Source organism: Condylura cristata, unplaced genomic scaffold (genome assembly GCF_000260355.1).
Source record: "Condylura cristata isolate star-nosed mole 26May11 unplaced genomic scaffold, ConCri1.0 scaffold00004, whole genome shotgun sequence".
Taxonomy (NCBI): Eukaryota; Metazoa; Chordata; class Mammalia; order Eulipotyphla; family Talpidae; genus Condylura; species Condylura cristata.
In genome coordinates this window covers 2867531-2875014 of record NW_004567105.1, presented here as the reverse complement: position 1 = coordinate 2875014, position 7484 = coordinate 2867531, and positions in this window count along the sequence as shown.

Here is a 7484-nt window from a genome sequence, read left to right as displayed (position 1 = left end):
ATGGAATAGTTAGTTAAAAAATAGTTTAATGGGCCCTCCCTGGTGGCGCAGCGGGTTAAAGCACAGCACTGAGAATCTAAAGCCGCTTCCGCATGAGTTCGATTCCCGCCTGCCCCAGAGGTGACCACATGGCGTGGCAGACCTCTCCTGACCCGCCCGCTGCTCCCCTCAGCAGTGTACTTTGTTGATCTGCCTGTTCTGCTCCCCACTCTGTCTCTGGTGAAGCCTCTCGCCGCCCTTGAGCCTCTGGCCTGTACCCCAGTTCTGTATGCACAAATAAATAAATCTTTAAAAAAAAATAGTTTAATGATTTTTTAAAGTCTTTTAATAACATGATCTGACATTTTTCAGGCCGCACAGCATCATTCATTTCCTTTTTGTAAGGGTGCAATGATTTTCTTCACCTCTTCCCACTATGCCCAATCTTGGTAGGATGTTAAATCCTGAAGTCCACCCTCCACTACAACAGCTGAAAAGCCTCTGAAAGCTCCTTCTGCCAGACCCTGCTTTCCCTCCCTAACAGCCAAGGGGTAGGTGCAAGACCTTGTGCTTAGCAGAGACTCTCCTGAGAATGACTCCTGAGTGGAATTCTGTAGGGGCAGAAGAAACAGCGAGAGATTCCACTGATCCCTGTGGTAGTGCCCGACAGACACTCTGCAATGATTGCTTCAGAAATCTTTTTGGAATAGGTGAATTACTTCCTAATCCAAGTCTTTGGTCACCCCAGACATCCCAGAATCTCCTAAAAGCCTTACCAATAAACTTCCGTTTTGTTAAATCACCCGAAGTCTGATTTTCCAGCTTGCAACCAGAGAATCCTAACTATTACACATGGGAAAATGCTTAATTTTCTTAAACCAAAAACCCAGGGTATGAAACTCCACGATCAATTTACATAAACATAAAAACCTACGTGTGTTTCTTTGTATGTAAACACAGAGAAGCCAGAACAAGGAAGATACTACCCCATTTTGACAAACACTCAATGATAAATTTTAACCTAATCTTCTCTGTATAGTATGAAATCTCCAATTTTATATCCTCTGCCCCACTCATCTTCCATCTTTTAACCCAGATACGTTGGAACTAACCCGGTTTACCCAAATGCTGATTCACACACCAGAGACTCTGAATATGTTTTTTGTTCTGTCTAACCTGCTGCCTATATGTAGGTGCTTTGTACACCCACTTTGCCTACCAAACTCCTATTCTTCCTTCAAGACTTGGTCTACCATGGCACCCTGGAGAGCTTCCCATCACCTTCACAGGTATATAGCTCACTTCTCCCCAGTACCAGGGGCCTTATCCATATCGCCATTGTATATTAAGGAGGAAGACAAGGGCTCTTTCTCTGACCTTTACATTCAAAAGGCCATGAAGAGTGATTTCTTGATTTCTACTTTTAAGAGGCAGGTGTCCCTATAGTAAAAGATCCAATGTAAAAAAAAAAGTGCATGTATTAGAGTCCAGGAAGTGGTGCATATTTTTTTCTGATGATACCAGATGGAGAAAACTGTCCTCAATAAGCTTTTTTTTTTTTTTTTTTTTTTACATTTTAAGAGTTACATTTTATTAGTTAAAGGAGAAAGAAAAAGAGAGGTACCTGCACAGTCACAGGCAGGCAGGAGAGCTGCTGAATAAGCTTTCTTTGACAGTTCTGAGGACAGGTGTGCCTGGCTGGGCTCTGAGTCACAGAGCAGTAGTGGGGGGAGAAGGGTGGCAAGAGAAATGAGAAGAGCTTTTTCATATTTCTGCATGATTTGAAAATTTTTAGTTATTATTCAATATAATTCTTGTAAAACATAAATTATGCAATTAAAACACACACACACTCTCTCTCTCTAAGTAAACAATGGGTGGGGGAAGTCCCCTGTAAGCTACTGATTAATTATTAGCCTTAAAATTCCAAAAACAGCTTAGTGTCTAAACTCCTCCAGGCCATTTCACCAACTGCACTTCTGAAGTTCTAGAATAATAGAATCCCTTTTAATTGCAAATGCACATTTATAGAAAAAAACTCCCTTTTATAGCTAATCTAATGAGAATCAAGGATATAAAATTTTAAATCTAATTATACTTGAAATTTTGAGTTATTTACCTATGTGGCATTGATTTTATCTTAGACAATTAGTGTAACTTCTAACCATCAACTGGAGGTACAGCATTCTTACGAAAAAGCCCAAATCTGATTCTGAAACACTTGAGATTATCTGCAATTACCCAAGGGGTCATTCAAAATCACTAATTTGTTTATTTTAAAATGCTCGTGTGTGGATAACACCACACTTAGTGCGAGAGCACAGAACTTGAAGGAAGTGAATAAGCAAACATGAAAACCAACTCAAAAAAGCTGTAAGTCAACATCTTAACCAATGATCCAACAAACCTTTGGAGAAAAGCAGCACCTTGGTGCACACCAAGGTCACCCACGGCTAGTATGGGGACACCAGCCCCTCCCTGGCTCAAGTCAGGTGTTCAAGTGCTCTCAGTCACTATGCTAAACTGATCTCCTTGATTATATCTAAGCTTTGGTCGAGAATCACAACATTTAATTAAGATCAAGGCATTGCCACTATACTATAGCATTAAAAGTAATGCCATTTTTTCTCATTAACTGTAGTGATATTTTCTGCTATGACTTTTCCCCTTTGGTGACGCCAGAACAAAGTTAGGGGCCATACCTACAGTTTAATCTTAACACAGAGGCTTGCAGAAGGTTTGAAAACTGCTTTTCAGCATGATCATCAAAACAACAAACAATGCAACTTCTCCTTCAGATATGTACTAGAGGCAGTTGGCACTAAGGGAAAGCAACAGGAAAAAAACTTTTTTCATAAAAATATATCAGGGGGCCCTCCCTGGTGGCACAATGGGTTAAAGCACAGCACTGTGAAGCTATCCACAGCCACTGCAGCACAAGTTGGATCCTCTACCAGGGAGGTGACCCACATGCAGCAGACCTCTCCTGATCCAACCTCTGTTCTCCTCAGCAGTGTACTTCATCCATCTGCCTGTTCTGCTCCCCACTCTTGTCTCTGGTGAATCCTCTCATCCCCCCGCCTCGCTCCCACACCTTTGGCTATACCCCAGTTCTTGTATGCATAAATAAACAAGTCTTAAAAAAATATGTATCAGGTAATCTACCAAGGCTTAAGGAGGAAGAACAGAGCAAATTCAGAATGTGTAATTTCAAACTGAATTTTAACAAGAGAAAAATGAAGAAATGTCTTCTTAAATAGATATCACCTCAAGCCCTAGTCATTCTCTACAGTAGGGTTCAGAATACAGGGCCTCAAGTCAAATCCAATTCACCCACCAGCTTTGTAAGCAGGGTTTATCAGAGCCCAGTTCTGCCCAATCAGGTGCTGTCAATGGCTGCTAAGTAGCTGTGACAGAGACATACAGTGTTTATATATGTGAGTGTGTGTGTGTTAAAATGTATTTATTTATGCATACAGCATTGAGGTACAGACCAGAGGAGCAGGGGCAGTGAGAGGCTTCATCAGAGACAGAGTGGGGAGCAGAACAGGGAGATCAATGAAGTACACTGCTGAGGGGAGCAGCAGGGGGACAGGAGAGGTCTCTTGCAACACATGGGTCACCTCCCTGGCCAGGGATTAAACTCCTGCTGCAGTGGCTGAGGAGAGCTTCATAGTGCTGAGCTTTAACCCGCTGCGCCACCAGGGAGGGCCCCAGAGTGTTATATTACCACCTGCTGCCTTACAGAGAAGCTTTGCCAACCCTTACTTTATTTCTTTTTTAGCACTTAACATGGCCTAAAATTACTATTTTTTGTTTATTCATAGTCTGACTCCCTCACGGGAATACAAACTTCATGAAGAAAAAGACCTTGTTCTCCACTAGATTTCTACCTCTCAGAACTGGGCATAGAAAACTCAGTAACGGTGTGATGTGTTGTTTTTCTTGTGAGAAAGAAAGGAGAACAAACTCTTTTCTTCTTCCCATAGTCTCTTAGATGCACCCCAACCATTCACCTCACACTCCACCAGCCCCTGGAACACCCATATTGATAAGCACGTTGCTAAGTTCACAGGTAGGTCCTCAGCTGCCTCTGACCCTACGTTCATCCCCCTCCCCAGTGACTTCCAGAGCGCCACATTCTCTTAGCTTCCACTCACCCCACTGGCCCTTGCAGACGCCTCAGCTGGTGCATGTCATTCCCCCAACCTCTTACTGTCATGTGCTCTGAGGCTCAGTCACTGAGACTTTCTCAGTCCACACTCACTTCCTTTGTGACCTCGTCTAGCCTCAAGACTATTCTTAAGTATTCAAAAATTATGTGCTCCAAACCAAACCAACTCTCCATCTTTCCCACAAACCTATTCCTTTCTGCTTCTCACCCTCTCAGAAAATGGGAACGTCACCTTTATACCTGCTCAGAAAGAAAGCCCTTGGAGCAGACCACCCCAGTTCTGTCACACCCTCATCAGTCTACTGTCAGAGCCCAGGGCTGTAACCCAGATATACTCCAAGGCCCAGTCCGGGCGCCTCCCACCACTGCCTCTGCTACCAAATCGGTCCCGGCCACTCCCGTGACTGAAACCAAGTAACAGCCAGCCATCAGCGTCCTTGCTTCCACCCTTGCTCCCTCTCAGTCTACACAGCAGCCAGAGTGTCTAAGCCTCAGAGGTTAATCTGCAGCTTGCCGCTGCCTCAAATCCGCGGGAACTCGCTCTTTCCCACTCAGAGTTATTCTCATGCAATCTGGGTCCCAGAACCTACTGGGCTTTTTGTTCCCCCCAGTCCGGACACACAGGCACAACCCAGGGCAGTCACACGTTTCCATCTGCTGCTTCCCATGGAGGAAAGGCTCTTTTGACTTAACGGAGTGAAGCAAGCGTGGCAGGCTCGCCAAGGAGTCCTGTGCCACTAGTCTCCTGGCTACTCTGGAGGTGGCCGTCGGCAGCCGCGCTTGCAGGCTACAGTGACATTCAGAGGCCACCTACCTGTCAAGCACGGGGGCGGCGGAGCTCAGTCCTATGACTTTCCACAGAACAGGAGCTCCCAATGAAATTGTGAGGGGCCGCAAGGAGAGGACCCAGCGCTAGTCCCCTAAAGTCACAGTGGCTTCAAGTGCCACAAGTGCCTGTCGACCGCGGTGGCGGGATATGAGAGTGGACGGTCAGAGACACGAGGGGAAGCGGGCTAGGAAGCGACCCAAGCCCGGGGTGGAAAGTTGCAACGAAACTGAACGGAGACAGGGAGAAGCCCAAGTTACGGCAGGAGACCTGTGAGGTGAGGGCCGCTCTGACTTTGATAAAGAAAACCACCCGCATCGGCCACTAGCGCTGGTCACGGGGGCCCCTTCCACCGCTAGCGCGTGCGCGGGTGCCGTTAACACAGCGGAACCCGCCCGGGAGACCAAGTTCGCGCCCGAGGCTGGGCGAGACTGGCCTTTCCGTTCCAGAAGGCGAAGTGGCAGCAATAATCTCCACTGCCTGTGGCACGGGGTGGGGGTGGGTCCACAGCCCGGACATGCCGAGGGCCTGCGCGGGGTCGGGCCGGGGTGTGCGTCAGCCCTTACAAATTCTTCCCGCCGATGCCCAGCTCCATTCCGTCCCACAGCCGGGACAGGTGACCACAACCCCCTCGACCGTCCTCATCCCCAACCCCCAGCCGCGTCCCGGGACCAACTCCAGAGATGCGCCCACCCGGGGAGGCCCGGGAGTGAAAACCCCGCCTCACCACGGCCCCGGCCACGGCGTGGACCAGGCTTTCGTAGGACAGCACGGACGACATCGGAGCGGCTTCCCGCGATCCCAGCACACCGTCCACGCAGAAGCCGCAGCCCGCCGAGGGAGTGCAGCGCCGCAATCGCCGGCGCGAGCGCCCCTGTCCCACCTCAGACCCGCCTCCTTCCAGAACAACCACTTCCGGGTCTCGGGACACGCGGCTTCCGGCCAGGGGGCGGGTCCGGAAACGCCCCTGGGCTCTGATTGGCTCGCGGGGCACCGAGCTCGCGGGCGGCGGGAGCGCCGACCGGCGCGTTCGGACGCGGGTCTGACAGCTCCTAGGCGCCCGGTTCTTATCAGTCGCGCTTCTCCCACCGCGACTGGGGACCTCAGGAAGCCTACTGGCCTCCCAATACCTCCCTTCACAAGACAAACTGGAAACCAGCGAGATGAGGGACTCGAGTCTCGCTCCCCCCCGCGAGTGTTTTCTGTAGCTTCCCGTTTTGGCCGAGGCACGGGCAAGTCTCCCTCTGAAAACCGAAGGGGTGCGGTGGTGTGAACCTGAGCTCCGGGGGTTCCGCTGTGAAAAACCCCACTGTGTGAGGGCTAGAAAGTTAAGCTTATGTAAGCGTACTGTAGACTGAAAAAAAGAAGCCCCACGCTGCGAAGTGACCAACCAGACCAGAGAGAAACCACCTTCCGCCCCTAACCGCGTAACGCGACTCGCGGTTTCGGACCTTCTTTCCCGGGCACGTGCCCTGTCTGGGCTGCAGTACCGTCACTTTGCTAGTACCTGGGCTAACTCCTGAGCCCAGCCCGTGAGCCCCGCCAGTGCAGCGTGCGCATTATCACGCTCCCTAGGCGGCGCTGGCCATGTTTACCTTGTTTCCACAAAATTTGCAGAAGCATTTTGACCACTAGTTAAGCCCTCTTTCCACCGACATTCCCTTATTTAGGATGGGGCAACACTCAGTGAGCACGGGAAAGGGGGTGGAGACAGTGGGTTTAGTGGTACCCCCTCAGGTGGTTACTACCCAGCGTCCTGCGGAAGGGCTTTTGGGGATACCCCCACCACACTCTAAGGACATGACAAGAGAAGCGGGTCCGTTGTAAAATTTAAGCAGATTTGTTCTGATTCCTAATCAAATCGGGGGCTCTCTTCAGAAACGGATGTAGCATGCATGCTTACAACACATCTCATACTCCCCTTTATGCTGGCAGGACACACAACTTGGCACAAATCCTACTTGTAGGGCACCAACCTCAAACATAAGTGTCTATCGATGTCAAATCTTGTCAAAAAACACTCTGGAGATGAAATTTTCTCATGGAAAACAGTTGTCACAATCAGAAAATGCAGTGAAAATTGTAGCAATTACATAGGCTATCACTTATTAAACAGTAACTATGTAATAATGTTCGTTATTCCCAGTCTTTAAAAATCGTTTTTGCTTCATTTTTTAGTATTCAAAATTACCTATTATGTCCCTTATTATGTAACCACCAAGCACACTGCAAAGTGTTAAAAATTCTGCCGTATATAAACAATAAAAAAACCTGCTTACACCCACATCAGCACAAAATGAGTAAAAGGTACTAGCCAGGTGAATGTTGATTCTATACTGGCACAGTCATCTGGGCGAGTGAATGCTAATCATAAACCAGAAACCTTGATTTTCAGAGCACCAAACGTTTTTATACTTTTTCCTCACCTCCTTACTACTGTACCTGCCAAATATTTAGAACCTGCAATTTTAGAATTAGGATTGTACCTAAAATTTTCAAAATCTT